We start from the raw sequence: 17,142 nt of genomic DNA, 5'->3' as shown, positions 1-17,142 counted from the left end.
AGCCTTTTGGGTGCCAGGGGAAGAAAACACGTGACTCCGTGGTCAGGAAAAATGCTGCCCAGGAACCAAAATGTTTTTTGAATCCAAAATTTGTTTCTTTAAACCAAATGCAAAAACGGACCCCAGGATGAGTTTCAGGATGAAATTCCATGTCTAAAAATGGTGTTTCTTCCACTTTTTAAAAATCGAGCCTTTTTGGTGCCAGGTGAAGAAAACGCTTCACTCTGCGGTCAGGAAAAATGCTGTCCAGGAAAAAAATGTTTTTTGAAGCCAAATTTTATTTTTTAAACCAAATGCAAAAACGGACACCAGGATGAGTTTCAGGATGAAATTCCATGTCTAAAAATGGTGTTGCTTCCACTATTTAAAAATCGAGCCTTTTTGGTGCCAGGGGAAGAAAACGCGTGACTCTGCGGTCAGGAAAAATGCTGCCCAGGAACCAAAATGTTTTTTGAAGCCAAAATTTGTTTCTTTAAACCAAATGCAAAAACGGACACCAGGATGAGTTTCAGGATGAAATTCCATGTCTAAAAATGGTGTTGCTTCCACTTTTTAAAAATCGAGCCTTTTTGGTGCCTGGGGAAGAAAACGCTTCACTCTGCGGTCAGGAAAAATGCTGCCCAGGAAAAAAATATTTTTTGAAGCCAAATTTTATTTTTTAAACCAAATGCAAAAACGGACACCAGGATGAGTTTCAGGATGAAATTCCATGTCTAAAAATGGTGTTGCTTCCAGTTTTTAAAAATCGAGCCTTTTTGGTGCCAGGGGAAGAAAACGCTTCACTCTGCGGTCAGGAAAAATGCTGCCCAGGAAAAAAATGTTTTTTGAAGCCAAATTTTATTTTTTAAACCAAATGCAAAAACGGACACCAGGATGAGTTTCAGGATGAAATTCCATGTCTAAAAATGGTGTTGCTTCCACTTTTTAAAAATCGAGCCTTTTTGGTGCCAGGGGCAGAAAACGCTTTACTCCGCGGTCAGGAAAAATGCTGCCCAGGAACCAAAGTGTTTTTTGAATCCAAAATTTGTTTCTTTAAACCAAATGCAAAAACGGACCCCAGGATGAGTTTCAGGATGAAATTCCATGTCTAAAAATGGTGTTGCTTCCACTTTTTAAAAATCAAGCCTTTTTGGTGCCAGGGGAAGAAAACGCTTCACTCTGCGGTCAGGAAAAATGCTGCCCAGGAAAAAAATGTTTTTTGAAGCCAAATTTTATTTTTTAAACCAAATGCAAAAACGGACCCCAGGATGAGTTTCAGGATGAAATTCCATGTCTAAAAATGGTGTTTCTTCCACTTTTTAAAAATCGAGCCTTTTTGGTGCCAGGGGAAGAAAACGCTTTACTCCGCGGTCAGGAAAAATGCTGCCCAGGAAACAAAATGTTTTTTGAAGCCAAAATTTGTTTCTTTAAACCAAATGCAAAAACGGACCCCAGGATGAGTTTCAGGATGAAATTCCATGTCTAAAAATGGTGTTTCTTCCACTTTTTAAAAATCGAGCCTTTTTGGTGCCAGGGGAAGAAAACGCGTGACTCCGTGGTCAGGAAAAATGCTGCCCTGGAAAAAAATGTTTTTTGAAGCCAAATTTTATTTTTTAAACCAAATGCAAAAACGGACCCCAGGATGAGTTTCAGGATGAAATTCCATGTCTAAAAATGGTGTTGCTTCCACTTTTTAAAAAATCGAGCATTTTTGATGCCAGGGGAAGAAAACGCTTTACTCCGCGGTCAGGAAAAATGCTGCCCACGAACCAAAATGTTTTTTGAAGAGAAAATTTGTTTCTTTAAACCAAATGCAAAAACGGACACCAGGATGAGTTTCAGGATGAAATTCCATGTCTAAAAATGGTGTTGCTTCCGCTATTTAAAAATCGAGTCTTTTTGGTGCCAGGGGAAGAAAACGCTTTACTCTGCGGTCAGGAAAAATGATGCCCAGGAACCAAAATGTTTTTTGAATCCAAAATTTGTTTCTTTAAACCAAATGCAAAAACGGACCCCAGGATGACTTTCAGGATGAAATTCCATGTCTAAAAATGGTGTTGCTTCCACTTTTTAAAAATCGAGCCTTTTTGGTGCCAGGGGCAGAAAACGCTTTACTCCGCGGTCAGGAAAAATGCTGCCCAGGAACCAAAGTGTTTTTTGAATCCAAAATTTGTTTCTTTAAACCAAATGCAAAAACGGACACCAGGATGAGTTTCAGGATGAAATTCCATGTCTAAAAATGGTGTTGCTTCCACTATTTAAAAATCGAGCCTTTTGGGTGCCAGGGGAAGAAAACACGTGACCCGCGGTCAGGAAAAATGCTGCCCAGGAAAAAAATGTTTTTTGAAGCCAAATTTTATTTTTTAAACCAAATGCAAAAACGGACCCCAGGATGAGTTTCAGGATGAAATTCCATGTCTAAAAATGGTGTTGCTTCCACTATTTAAAAATCGAGCCTTTTGGGTGCCAGGGGAAGAAAACACGTGACTCCGTGGTCAGGAAAAATGCTGCCCAGGAACCAAAATGTTTTTTGAATCCAAAATTTGTTTCTTTAAACCAAATGCAAAAACGGACCCCAGGATGAGTTTCAGGATGAAATTCCATGTCTAAAAATGGTGTTTCTTCCACTTTTTAAAAATCGAGCCTTTTTGGTGCCAGGGGAAGAAAACGCTTCACTCTGCGGTCAGGAAAAATGCTGTCCAGGAAAAAAATGTTTTTTGAAGCCAAATTTTATTTTTTAAACCAAATGCAAAAACGGACACCAGGATGAGTTTCAGGATGAAATTCCATGTCTAAAAATGGTGTTGCTTCCACTATTTAAAAATCGAGCCTTTTTGGTGCCAGGGGAAGAAAACGCGTGACTCTGCGGTCAGGAAAAATGCTGCCCAGGAACCAAAATGTTTTTTGAAGCCAAAATTTGTTTCTTTAAACCAAATGCAAAAACGGACACCAGGATGAGTTTCAGGATGAAATTCCATGTCTAAAAATGGTGTTGCTTCCACTTTTTAAAAATCGAGCCTTTTTGGTGCCTGGGGAAGAAAACGCTTCACTCTGCGGTCAGGAAAAATGCTGCCCAGGAAAAAAATGTTTTTTGAAGCCAAATTTTATTTTTTAAACCAAATGCAAAAACGGACACCAGGATGAGTTTCAGGATGAAATTCCATGTCTAAAAATGGTGTTGCTTCCAGTTTTTAAAAATCGAGCCTTTTTGGTGCCAGGGGAAGAAAACGCTTCACTCTGCGGTCAGGAAAAATGCTGCCCAGGAAAAAAATGTTTTTTGAAGCCAAATTTTATTTTTTAAACCAAATGCAAAAACGGACACCAGGATGAGTTTCAGGATGAAATTCCATGTCTAAAAATGGTGTTGCTTCCACTTTTTAAAAATCAAGCCTTTTTGGTGCCAGGGGAAGAAAACGCTTCACTCTGCGGTCAGGAAAAATGCTGCCCAGGAAAAAAATGTTTTTTGAAGCCAAATTTTATTTTTTAAACCAAATGCAAAAACGGACCCCAGGATGAGTTTCAGGATGAAATTCCATGTCTAAAAATGGTGTTGCTTCCACTTTTTAAAAATCGAGCCTTTTTGGTGCCAGGGGAAGAAAACGCTTTACTCCGCGGTCAGGAAAAATGCTGCCCAGGAACCAAAATGTTTTTTGAAGCCAAAATTTGTTTCTTTAAACCAAATGCAAAAACGGACCCCAGGATGAGTTTCAGGATGAAATTCCATGTCTAAAAATGGTGTTTCTTCCACTTTTTAAAAATCGATCCTTTTTGGTGCCAGGGGAAGAAAACGCGTGACTCCGTGGTCAGGAAAAATGCTGCCCTGGAAAAAAATGTTTTTTGAAGCCAAATTTTATTTTTTAAACCAAATGCAAAAACGGACCCCAGGATGAGTTTCAGGATGAAATTCCATGTCTAAAAATGGTGTTGCTTCCACTTTTTAAAAAATCGAGCATTTTTGATGCCAGGGGAAGAAAACGCTTTACTCCGCGGTCAGGAAAAATGCTGCCCACGAACCAAAATGTTTTTTGAAGAGAAAATTTGTTTCTTTAAACCAAATGCAAAAACGGACACCAGGATGAGTTTCAGGATGAAATTCCATGTCTAAAAATGGTGTTGCTTCCGCTATTTAAAAATCGAGCCTTTTTGGTGCCAGGGGCAGAAAACGCTTTACTCCGCGGTCAGGAAAAATGCTGCCCAGGAACCAAAGTGTTTTTTGAATCCAAAATTTGTTTCTTTAAACCAAATGCAAAAACGGACACCAGGATGAGTTTCAGGATGAAATTCCATGTCTAAAAATGGTGTTGCTTCCACTATTTAAAAATCGAGCCTTTTGGGTGCCAGGGGAAGAAAACACGTGACCCGCGGTCAGGAAAAATGCTGCCCAGGAAAAAAATGTTTTTTGAAGCCAAATTTTATTTTTTAAACCAAATGCAAAAACGGACCCCAGGATGAGTTTCAGGATGAAATTCCATGTCTAAAAATGGTGTTGCTTCCACTTTCTAAAAAATCGAGCATTTTTGGTGCCAGGGGAAGAAAACGCTTTACTCCGCGGTCAGGAAAAATGATGCCCAGGAACCAAAATGTTTTTTGAATCCAAAATTTATTTCTTTAAACCAAATGCAAAAACGGACACCAGGATGAGTTTCAGGATGAAATTCCATGTCTAAAAATGGTGTTGCTTCCACTATTTAAAAATCGAGCCTTTTGGGTGCCAGGGGAAGAAAACACGTGACTCCGTGGTCAGGAAAAATGCTGCCCAGGAACCAAAATGTTTTTTGAATCCAAAATTTGTTTCTTTAAACCAAATGCAAAAACGGACCCCAGGATGAGTTTCAGGATGAAATTCCATGTCTAAAAATGGTGTTTCTTCCACTTTTTAAAAATCGAGCCTTTTTGGTGCCAGGGGAAGAAAACGCTTCACTCTGCGGTCAGGAAAAATGCTGTCCAGGAAAAAAATGTTTTTTGAAGCCAAATTTTATTTTTTAAACCAAATGCAAAAACGGACACCAGGATGAGTTTCAGGATGAAATTCCATGTCTAAAAATGGTGTTGCTTCCAGTTTTTAAAAATCGAGCCTTTTTGGTGCCAGGGGAAGAAAACGCTTCACTCTGCGGTCAGGAAAAATGCTGCCCAGGAAAAAAATGTTTTTTGAAGCCAAATTTTATTTTTTAAACCAAATGCAAAAACGGACACCAGGATGAGTTTCAGGATGAAATTCCATGTCTAAAAATGGTGTTGCTTCCACTTTTTAAAAATCGAGCCTTTTTGGTGCCAGGGGCAGAAAACGCTTTACTCCGCGGTCAGGAAAAATGCTGCCCAGGAACCAAAGTGTTTTTTGAATCCAAAATTTGTTTCTTTAAACCAAATGCAAAAACGGACCCCAGGATGAGTTTCAGGATGAAATTCCTTGTCTAAAAATGGTGTTGCTTCCACTTTTTAAAAATCAAGCCTTTTTGGTGCCAGGGGAAGAAAACGCTTCACTCTGCGGTCAGGAAAAATGCTGCCCAGGAAAAAAATGTTTTTTGAAGCCAAATTTTATTTTTTAAACCAAATGCAAAAACGGACCCCAGGATGAGTTTCAGGATGAAATTCCATGTCTAAAAATGGTGTTGCTTCCACTTTTTAAAAATCGAGCCTTTTTGGTGCCAGGGGAAGAAAACGCTTTACTCCGCGGTCAGAAAAATGCTGCCCAGGAACCAAAATGTTTTTTGAAGCCAAAATTTGTTTCTTTAAACCAAATGCAAAAACGGACCCCAGGATGAGTTTCAGGATGAAATTCCATGTCTAAAAATGGTGTTTCTTCCACTTTTTAAAAATCGAGCCTTTTTGGTGCCAGGGGAAGAAAACGCGTGACTCCGTGGTCAGGAAAAATGCTGCCCTGGAAAAAAATGTTTTTTGAAGCCAAATTTTATTTTTTAAACCAAATGCAAAAACGGACCCCAGGATGAGTTTCAGGATGAAATTCCATGTCTAAAAATGGTGTTGCTTCCACTTTTTAAAAAATCGAGCATTTTTGATGCCAGGGGAAGAAAACGCTTTACTCCGCGGTCAGGAAAAATGCTGCCCACGAACCAAAATGTTTTTTGAAGAGAAAATTTGTTTCTTTAAACCAAATGCAAAAACGGACACCAGGATGAGTTTCAGGATGAAATTCCATGTCTAAAAATGGTGTTGCTTCCGCTATTTAAAAATCGAGTCTTTTTGGTGCCAGGGGAAGAAAACGCTTTACTCTGCGGTCAGGAAAAATGATGCCCAGGAACCAAAATGTTTTTTGAATCCAAAATTTGTTTCTTTAAACCAAATGCAAAAACGGACCCCAGGATGAGTTTCAGGATGAAATTCCATGTCTAAAAATGGTGTTGCTTCCACTTTTTAAAAATCGAGCCTTTTTGGTGCCTGGGGAAGAAAACGCTTCATTCTGCGGTCAGGAAAAATGCTGCCCAGGAAAAAAATGTTTTTTGAAGCCAAATTTTATTTTTTAAACCAAATGCAAAAACGGACACCAGGATGAGTTTCAGGATGAAATTCCATGTCTAAAAATGGTGTTGCTTCCAGTTTTTAAAAATCGAGCCTTTTTGGTGCCAGGGGAAGAAAACGCTTCACTCTGCGGTCAGGAAAAATGCTGCCCAGGAAAAAAATGTTTTTTGAAGCCAAATTTTATTTTTTAAACCAAATGCAAAAACGGACACCAGGATGACTTTCAGGATGAAATTCCATGTCTAAAAATGGTGTTGCTTCCACTTTTTAAAAATCGAGCCTTTTTGGTGCCAGGGGCAGAAAACGCTTTACTCCGCGGTCAGGAAAAATGCTGCCCAGGAACCAAAGTGTTTTTTGAATCCAAAATTTGTTTCTTTAAACCAAATGCAAAAACGGACCCCAGGATGAGTTTCAGGATGAAATTCCATGTCTAAAAATGGTGTTGCTTCCACTTTTTAAAAATCAAGCCTTTTTGGTGCCAGGGGAAGAAAACGCTTCACTCTGCGGTCAGGAAAAATGCTGCCCAGGAAAAAAATGTTTTTTGAAGCCAAATTTTATTTTTTAAACCAAATGCAAAAACGGACCCCAGGATGAGTTTCAGGATGAAATTCCATGTCTAAAAATGGTGTTGCTTCCACTTTTTAAAAATCGAGCCTTTTTGGTGCCAGGGGAAGAAAACGCTTTACTCCGCGGTCAGGAAAAATGCTGCCCAGGAACCAAAATGTTTTTTGAAGCCAAAATTCGTTTCTTTAAACCAAATGCAAAAACGGACCCCAGGATGAGTTTCAGGATGAAATTCCATGTCTAAAAATGGTGTTGCTTCCACTATTTAAAAATCGAGCCTTTTGGTTGCCAGGGGAAGAAAACACGTGACTCCGCGGTCAGGAAAAATGCTGCCCAGGAAAAAAATGTTTTTTGAAGCCAAATTTTATTTTTTAAACCAAATGCAAAAACGGACACCAGGATGAGTTTCAGGATGAAATTCCATGTCTAAAAATGGTGTTGCTTCCACTTTTTAAAAATCGAGCCTTTTTGGTGCCAGGGGCAGAAAACGCTTTACTCCGCGGTCAGGAAAAATGCTGCCCAGGAACCAAAGTGTTTTTTGAATCCAAAATTTGTTTCTTTAAACCAAATGCAAAAACGGACCCCAGGATGAGTTTCAGGATGAAATTCCATGTCTAAAAATGGTGTTGCTTCCACTTTTTAAAAATCAAGCCTTTTTGGTGCCAGGGGAAAAAAACGCTTCACTCTGCGGTCAGGAAAAATGCTGCCCAGGAAAAAAATGTTTTTTGAAGCCAAATTTTATTTTTTAAACCAAATGCAAAAAGGGACCCCAGGATGAGTTTCAGGATGAAATTCCATGTCTAAAAATGGTGTTGCTTCCACTTTTTAAAAAATCGAGCATTTTTGATGCCAGGGGAAGAAAACGCTTTACTCCGCGGTCAGGAAAAATGCTGCCCACGAACGAAAATGTTTTTTGAAGAGAAAATTTGTTTCTTTAAACCAAATGCAAAAACGGACACCAGGATGAGTTTCAGGATGAAATTCCATGTCTAAAAATGGTGTTGCTTCCTCTATTTAAAAATCGAGTCTTTTTGGTGCCAGGGGAAGAAAACGCTTTACTCTGCGGTCAGGAAAAATGATGCCCAGGAACCAAAATGTTTTTTGAATCCAAAATTTGTTTCTTTAAACCAAATGCAAAAACGGACCCCAGGATGAGTTTCAGGATGAAATTCCATGTCTAAAAATGGTGTTGCTTCCACTTTTTAAAAATCGAGCCTTTTTGGTGCCAGGGGAAGAAAACGCTTCACTCTGCGGTCAGGAAAAATGCTGCCCAGGAACCAAAATGTTTTTTGAAGCCAAAATTTGTTTCTTTAAACCAAATGCAAAAACGGACCCCAGGATGAGTTTCAGGATGAAATTCCATGTCTAAAAATGGTGTTGCTTCCACTATTTAAAAATCGAGCCTTTTGGTTGCCAGGGGAAGAAAACACGTGACTCCGCGGTCAGAAAAAATGCTGCCCAGGAAAAAAATGTTTTTTGAAGCCAAATTTTATTTTTTAAACCAAATGCAAAAACGGACACCAGGATGAGTTTCAGGATGAAATTCCTTGTCTAAAAATGGTGTTGCTTCCACTTTTTAACAATCAAGCCTTTTTGGTGCCAGATGAAGAAAACGCATTACTCCGCGATCAGGAAAAATGCTGCCCAGGAACCAAAATGTTTTTTGAAGCCAAAATTTTTTCTTTAAACCAAGTGCAAAAACGGACCCCAGGATGAGTTTCAGGATGAAATTCCATGTCTAAAAATGGTGTTGCTTCCACTATTTAAAAATCGAGCCTTTTGGGTGCCAGGGGAAGAAAACACGTGACCCGCGGTCAGGAAAAATGCTGTCCAGGAAAAAAATGTTTTTTGAAGCCAAATTTTATTTTTTAAACCAAATGCAAAAACGGACACCAGGATGAGTTTCAGGATGAAATTCCATGTCTAAAAATGGTGTTGCTTCCACTATTTAAAAATCGAGCCTTTTTGGTGCCAGGGGAAGAAAACGCGTGACTCTGCGGTCAGGAAAAATGCTGCCCAGGAACCAAAATGTTTTTTGAAGCCAAAATTTGTTTCTTTAAACCAAATGCAAAAACGGACACCAGGATGAGTTTCAGGATGAAATTCCATGTCTAAAAATGGTGTTGCTTCCACTTTTTAAAAATCGAGCCTTTTTGGTGCCTGGGGAAGAAAACGCTTCACTCTGCGGTCAGGAAAAATGCTGCCCAGGAAAAAAATGTTTTTTGAAGCCAAATTTTATTTTTTAAACCAAATGCAAAAACGGACACCAGGATGAGTTTCAGGATGAAATTCCATGTCTAAAAATGGTGTTGCTTCCAGTTTTTAAAAATCGAGCCTTTTTGGTGCCAGGGGAAGAAAACGCTTCACTCTGCGGTCAGGAAAAATGCTGCCCAGGAAAAAAATGTTTTTTGAAGCCAAATTTTATTTTTTAAACCAAATGCAAAAACGGACACCAGGATGACTTTCAGGATGAAATTCCATGTCTAAAAATGGTGTTGCTTCCACTTTTTAAAAATCGAGCCTTTTTGGTGCCAGGGGCAGAAAACGCTTTACTCCGCGGTCAGGAAAAATGCTGCCCAGGAACCAAAGTGTTTTTTGAATCCAAAATTTGTTTCTTTAAACCAAATGCAAAAACGGACCCCAGGATGAGTTTCAGGATGAAATTCCATGTCTAAAAATGGTGTTGCTTCCACTTTTTAAAAATCAAGCCTTTTTGGTGCCAGGGGAAGAAAACGCTTCACTCTGCGGTCAGGAAAAATGCTGCCCAGGAAAAAAATGTTTTTTGAAGCCAAATTTTATTTTTTAAACCAAATGCAAAAACGGACCCCAGGATGAGTTTCAGGATGAAATTCCATGTCTAAAAATGGTGTTGCTTCCACTTTTTAAAAATCGAGCCTTTTTGGTGCCAGGGGAAGAAAACGCTTTACTCCGCGGTCAGGAGAAATGCTGCCCAGGAACCAAAATGTTTTTTGAAGCCAAAATTCGTTTCTTTAAACCAAATGCAAAAACGGACCCCAGGATGAGTTTCAGGATGAAATTCCATGTCTAAAAATGGTGTTGCTTCCACTATTTAAAAATCGAGCCTTTTGGTTGCCAGGGGAAGAAAACACGTGACTCCGCGGTCAGGAAAAATGCTGCCCAGGAAAAAAATGTTTTTTGAAGCCAAATTTTATTTTTTAAACCAAATGCAAAAACGGACACCAGGATGAGTTTCAGGATGAAATTCCTTGTCTAAAAATGGTGTTGCTTCCACTTTTTAACAATCAAGCCTTTTTGGTGCCAGATGAAGAAAACGCTTTACTCTGCGGTCAGGAAAAATGATGCCCAAGAACCAAAATGTTTTTTGAAGCCTAAATTTGTTTCTTTAAACCAAATGAAAAAACGGACACCAGGATGACTTTCAGGATGAAATTCCATGTCTAAAAATGGTGTTGCTTCCACTTTTTAAAAATCGAGCCTTTTTGGTGCCAGGGGCAGAAAACGATTTACTCCGCGGTCAGGAAAAATGCTGCCCAGGAACCAAAATGTTTTTTGAAGCCAAAATTTTTTCTTTAAACCAAATGCAAAAACGGACCCCAGGATGAGTCAGGATGAAATTCCATGTCTAAAAATGGTGTTGCTTCCACTTTTTAAAAATCGAGCCTTTTTGGTGCCAGGGGCAGAAAACGATTTACTCCGCGGTCAGGAAAAATGCTGCCCAGGAAAAAAATGTTTTTTGAAGCCAAATTTTATTTTTTAAACCAAATGCAAAAACGGACCCCAGGATGAGTTTCAGGATGAAATTCCATGTCTAAAAATGGTGTTGCTTCCACTTTCTAAAAAATCGAGCATTTTTGGTGCCAGGGGAAGAAAACGCTTTACTCCGCGGTCAGGAAAAATGATGCCCAGGAACCAAAATGTTTTTTGAATCCAAAATTTATTTTTTTAAACCAAATGCAAAAACGGACACCAGGATGAGTTTCAGGATGAAATTCCATGTCTAAAAATGGTGTTGCTTCCACTATTTAAAAATCGAGCCTTTTGGGTGCCAGGGGAAGAAAACACGTGACTCCGTGGTCAGGAAAAATGCTGCCCAGGAACCAAAATGTTTTTTGAATCCAAAATTTGTTTCTTTAAACCAAATGCAAAAACGGACCCCAGGATGAGTTTCAGGATGAAATTCCATGTCTAAAAATGGTGTTTCTTCCACTTTTTAAAAATCGAGCCTTTTTGGTGCCAGGGGAAGAAAACGCTTCACTCTGCGGTCAGGAAAAATGCTGCCCAGGAAAAAAATGTTTTTTGAAGCCAAATTTTATTTTTTAAACCAAATGCAAAAACGGACACCAGGATGAGTTTCAGGATGAAATTCCATGTCTAAAAATGGTGTTGCTTCCACTATTTAAAAATCGAGCCTTTTTGGTGCCAGGGGAAGAAAACGCGTGACTCTACGGTCAGGAAAAATGCTGCCCAGGAACCAAAATGTTTTTTGAAGCCAAAATTTGTTTCTTTAAACCAAATGCAAAAACGGACACCAGGATGAGTTTCAGGATGAAATTCCATGTCTAAAAATGGTGTTGCTTCCACTTTTTAAAAATCGAGCCTTTTTGGTGCCTGGGGAAGAAAACGCTTCACTCTGCGGTCAGGAAAAATGCTGCCCAGGAAAAAAATGTTTTTTGAAGCCAAATTTTATTTTTTAAACCAAATGCAAAAACGGACACCAGGATGAGTTTCAGGATGAAATTCCATGTCTAAAAATGGTGTTGCTTCCAGTTTTTAAAAATTGAGCCTTTTTGGTGCCAGGGGAAGAAAACGCTTCACTCTGCGGTCAGGAAAAATGCTGCCCAGGAAAAAAATGTTTTTTGAAGCCAAATTTTATTTTTTAAACCAAATGCAAAAACGGACCCCAGGATGAGTTTCAGGATGAAATTCCATGTCTAAAAATGGTGTTGCTTCCACTTTTTAAAAATCGAGCCTTTTTGGTGCCAGGGGCAGAAAACGATTTACTCCGCGGTCAGGAAAAATGCTGCCCAGGAACCAAAATGTTTTTTGAAGCCAAAATTTTTTCTTTAAACCAAATGCAAAAACGGACCCCAGGATGAGTCAGGATGAAATTCCATGTCTAAAAATGGTGTTGCTTCCACTATTTAAAAATCGAGCCTTTTGGGTGCCAGGGGAAGAAAACACGTGACCAGGAAAAATGCTGCCCAGGAAAAAAATGTTTTTTGAAGCCAAATTTTATTTTTTAAACCAAATGCAAAAACGGACCCCAGGATGAGTTTCAGGATGAAATTCCATGTCTAAAAATGGTGTTGCTTCCACTTTCTAAAAAATCGAGCATTTTTGGTGCCAGGGGAAGAAAACGCTTTACTCCGCGGTCAGGAAAAATGATGCCCAGGAACCAAAATGTTTTTTGAATCCAAAATTTATTTTTTTAAACCAAATGCAAAAACGGACACCAGGATGAGTTTCAGGATGAAATTCCATGTCTAAAAATGGTGTTGCTTCCACTATTTAAAAATCGAGCCTTTTGGGTGCCAGGGGAAGAAAACACGTGACTCCGTGGTCAGGAAAAATGCTGCCCAGGAACCAAAATGTTTTTTGAATCCAAAATTTGTTTCTTTAAACCAAATGCAAAAACGGACCCCAGGATGAGTTTCAGGATGAAATTCCATGTCTAAAAATGGTGTTTCTTCCACTTTTTAAAAATCGAGCCTTTTTGGTGCCAGGGGAAGAAAACGCTTCACTCTGCGGTCAGGAAAAATGCTGCCCAGGAAAAAAATGTTTTTTGAAGCCAAATTTTATTTTTTAAACCAAATGCAAAAACGGACACCAGGATGAGTTTCAGGATGAAATTCCATGTCTAAAAATGGTGTTGCTTCCACTATTTAAAAATCGAGCCTTTTTGGTGCCAGGGGAAGAAAACGCGTGACTCTACGGTCAGGAAAAATGCTGCCCAGGAACCAAAATGTTTTTTGAAGCCAAAATTTGTTTCTTTAAACAAAATGCAAAAACGGACACCAGGATGAGTTTCAGGATGAAATTCCATGTCTAAAAATGGTGTTGCTTCCACTTTTTAAAAATCGAGCCTTTTTGGTGCCTGGGGAAGAAAACGCTTCACTCTGCGGTCAGGAAAAATGCTGCCCAGGAAAAAAATGTTTTTTGAAGCCAAATTTTATTTTTTAAACCAAATGCAAAAACGGACACCAGGATGAGTTTCAGGATGAAATTCCATGTCTAAAAATGGTGTTGCTTCCAGTTTTTAAAAATCGAGCCTTTTTGGTGCCAGGGGAAGAAAACGCTTCACTCTGCGGTCAGGAAAAATGCTGCCCAGGAAAAAAATGTTTTTTGAAGCCAAATTTTATTTTTTAAACCAAATGCAAAAACGGACCCCAGGATGAGTTTCAGGATGAAATTCCATGTCTAAAAATGGTGTTGCTTCCACTTTTTAAAAATCGAGCCTTTTTGGTGCCAGGGGCAGAAAACAATTTACTCCGCGGTCAGGAAAAATGCTGCCCAGGAACAAAAATGTTTTTTGAAGCCAAAATTTTTTCTTTAAACCAAATGCAAAAACGGACCCCAGGATGAGTCAGGATGAAATTCCATGTCTAAAAATGGTGTTGCTTCCACTATTTAAAAATCGTGCCTTTTGGGTGCCAGGGGAAGAAAACACGTGACCAGGAAAAATGCTGCCCAGGAAAAAAATGTTTTTTGAAGCCAAATTTTATTTTTTAAACCAAATGCAAAAACGGACCCCAGGATGAGTTTCAGGATGAAATTCCATGTCTAAAAATGGTGTTGCTTCCACTTTCTAAAAAATCGAGCATTTTTGGTGCCAGGGGAAGAAAACGCTTTACTCCGCGGTCAGGAAAAATGATGCCCAGGAACCAAAATGTTTTTTGAATCCAAAATTTATTTTTTTAAACCAAATGCAAAAACGGACACCAGGATGAGTTTCAGGATGAAATTCCATGTCTAAAAATGGTGTTGCTTCCACTATTTAAAAATCGAGCCTTTTGGGTGCCAGGGGAAGAAAACACGTGACTCCGTGGTCAGGAAAAATGCTGCCCAGGAACCAAAATGTTTTTTGAATCCAAAATTTGTTTCTTTAAACCAAATGCAAAAACGGACCCCAGGATGAGTTTCAGGATGAAATTCCATGTCTAAAAATGGTGTTGCTTCCAGTTTTTAAAAATCGAGCCTTTTTGGTGCCAGGGGAAGAAAACGCTTCACTCTGCGGTCAGGAAAAATGCTGCCCAGGAAAAAAATGTTTTTTGAAGCCAAATTTTATTTTTTAAACCAAATGCAAAAACGGACACCAGGATGAGTTTCAGGATGAAATTCCATGTCTAAAAATGGTGTTGCTTCCACTTTTTAAAAATCGAGCCTTTTTGGTGCCAGGGGCAGAAAACGCTTTACTCCGCGGTCAGGAAAAATGCTGCCCAGGAACCAAAGTGTTTTTTGAATCCAAAATTTGTTTCTTTAAACCAAATGCAAAAACGGACCCCAGGATGAGTTTCAGGATGAAATTCCATGTCTAAAAATGGTGTTGCTTCCACTTTTTAAAAATCAAGCCTTTTTGGTGCCAGGGGAAGAAAACGCTTCACTCTGCGGTCAGGAAAAATGCTGCCCAGGAAAAAAATGTTTTTTGAAGCCAAATTTTATTTTTTAAACCAAATGCAAAAACGGACCCCAGGATGAGTTTCAGGATGAAATTCCATGTCTAAAAATGGTGTTGCTTCCACTTTTTAAAAATCGAGCCTTTTTGGTGCCAGGGGAAGAAAACGCTTCACTCTGCGGTCAGGAAAAATGCTGCCCAGGAACCAAAATGTTTTTTGAAGCCAAAATTTGTTTCTTTAAACCAAATGCAAAAACGGACCCCAGGATGAGTTTCAGGATGAAATTCCATGTCTAAAAATGGTGTTGCTTCCACTATTTAAAAATCGAGCCTTTTGGTTGCCAGGGGAAGAAAACACGTGACTCCGCGGTCAGAAAAACTGCTGCCCAGGAAAAAAATGTTTTTTGAAGCCAAATTTTATTTTTTAAACCAAATGCAAAAACGGACACCAGGATGAGTTTCAGGATGAAATTCCTTGTCTAAAAATGGTGTTGCTTCCACTTTTTAACAATCAAGCCTTTTTGGTGCCAGATGAAGAAAACGCATTACTCTGCGGTCAGGAAAAATGATGCCCAAGAACCAAAATGTTTTTTGAAGCCAAAATTTTTTCTTTAAACCAAGTGCAAAAACGGACCCCAGGATGAGTTTCAGGATGAAATTCCATGTCTAAAAATGGTGTTGCTTCCACTATTTAAAAATCGAGCCTTTTGGGTGCCAGGGGAAGAAAACACGTGACCCGCGGTCAGGAAAAATGCTGCCCAGGAAAAAAATGTTTTTTGAAGCCAAATTTTATTTTTTAAACCAAATGCAAAAACGGACCCCAGGATGAGTTTCAGGATGAAATTCCATGTCTAAAAATGGTGTTGCTTCCACTTTCTAAAAAATCGAGCATTTTTGGTGCCAGGGGAAGAAAACGCTTTACTCCGCGGTCAGGAAAAATGATGCCCAGGAACCAAAATGTTTTTTGAATCCAAAATTTATTTCTTTAAACCAAATGCAAAAACGGACACCAGGATGAGTTTCAGGATGAAATTCCATGTCTAAAAATGGTGTTGCTTCCACTATTTAAAAATCGAGCCTTTTGGGTGCCAGGGGAAGAAAACACGTGACTCCGTGGTCAGGAAAAATGCTGCCCAGGAACCAAAATGTTTTTTGAATCCAAAATTTGTTTCTTTAAACCAAATGCAAAAACGGACCCCAGGATGAGTTTCAGGATGAAATTCCATGTCTAAAAATGGTGTTTCTTCCACTTTTTAAAAATCGAACCTTTTTGGTGCCAGGGGAAGAAAACGCTTCACTCTGCGGTCAGGAAAAATGCTGCCCAGGAAAAAAATGTTTTTTGAAGCCAAATTTTATTTTTTAAACCAAATGCAAAAACGGACACCAGGATGAGTTTCAGGATGAAATTCCATGTCTAAAAATGGTGTTGCTTCCACTATTTAAAAATCGAGCCTTTTTGGTGCCAGGGGAAGAAAACGCGTGACTCTGCGGTCAGGAAAAATGCTGCCCAGGAACCAAAATGTTTTTTGAAGCCAAAATTTGTTTCTTTAAACCAAATGCAAAAACGGACACCAGGATGAGTTTCAGGATGAAATTCCATGTCTAAAAATGGTGTTGCTTCCACTTTTTAAAAATCGAGCCTTTTTGGTGCCTGGGGAAGAAAACGCTTCACTCTGCGGTCAGGAAAAATGCTGCCCAGGAAAAAAATGTTTTTTGAAGCCAAATTTTATTTTTTAAACCAAATGCAAAAACGGACACCAGGATGAGTTTCAGGATGAAATTCCATGTCTAAAAATGGTGTTGCTTCCAGTTTTTAAAAATCGAGCCTTTTTGGTGCCAGGGGAAGAAAACGCTTCACTCTGCGGTCAGGAAAAATGCTGCCCAGGAAAAAAATGTTTTTTGAAGCCAAATTTTATTTTTTAAACCAAATGCAAAAACGGACACCAGGATGACTTTCAGGATGAAATTCCATGTCTAAAAATGGTGTTGCTTCCACTTTTTAAAAATCGAGCCTTTTTGGTGCCAGGGGCAGAAAACGCTTTACTCCGCGGTCAGGAAAAATGCTGCCCAGGAACCAAAGTGTTTTTTGAATCCAAAATTTGTTTCTTTAAACCAAATGCAAAAACGGACCCCAGGATGAGTTTCAGGATGAAATTCCATGTCTAAAAATTGTGTTGCTTCCACTTTTTAAAAATCAAGCCTTTTTGGTGCCAGGGGAAGAAAACGCTTCACTCTGCGGTCAGGAAAAATGCTGCCCAGGAAAAAAATGTTTTTTGAAGCCAAATTTTATTTTTTAAACCAAATGCAAAAACGGACCCCAGGATGAGTTTCAGGATGAAATTCCATGTCTAAAAATGGTGTTGCTTCCACTTTTTAAAAATCGAGCCTTTTTGGTGCCAGGGGAAGAAAACGCTTTACTCCGCGGTCAGGAAAAATGCTGCCCAGGAACCAAAATGTTTTTTGAAGCCAAAATTCGTTTCTTTAAACCAAATGCAAAAACGGACCCCAGGATGAGTTTCAGGATGAAA

This window comes from Pituophis catenifer, unplaced genomic scaffold (genome assembly GCF_029215685.1).
Source record: "Pituophis catenifer annectens isolate HBS135680 unplaced genomic scaffold, rPitCat1.0.hap2 SCAF_6, whole genome shotgun sequence".
NCBI lineage: Eukaryota > Metazoa > Chordata > Lepidosauria > Squamata > Colubridae > Pituophis > Pituophis catenifer.
The sequence above is the reverse complement of the archived record's forward strand: the minus strand, read 5'-3'. Positions refer to the sequence as shown.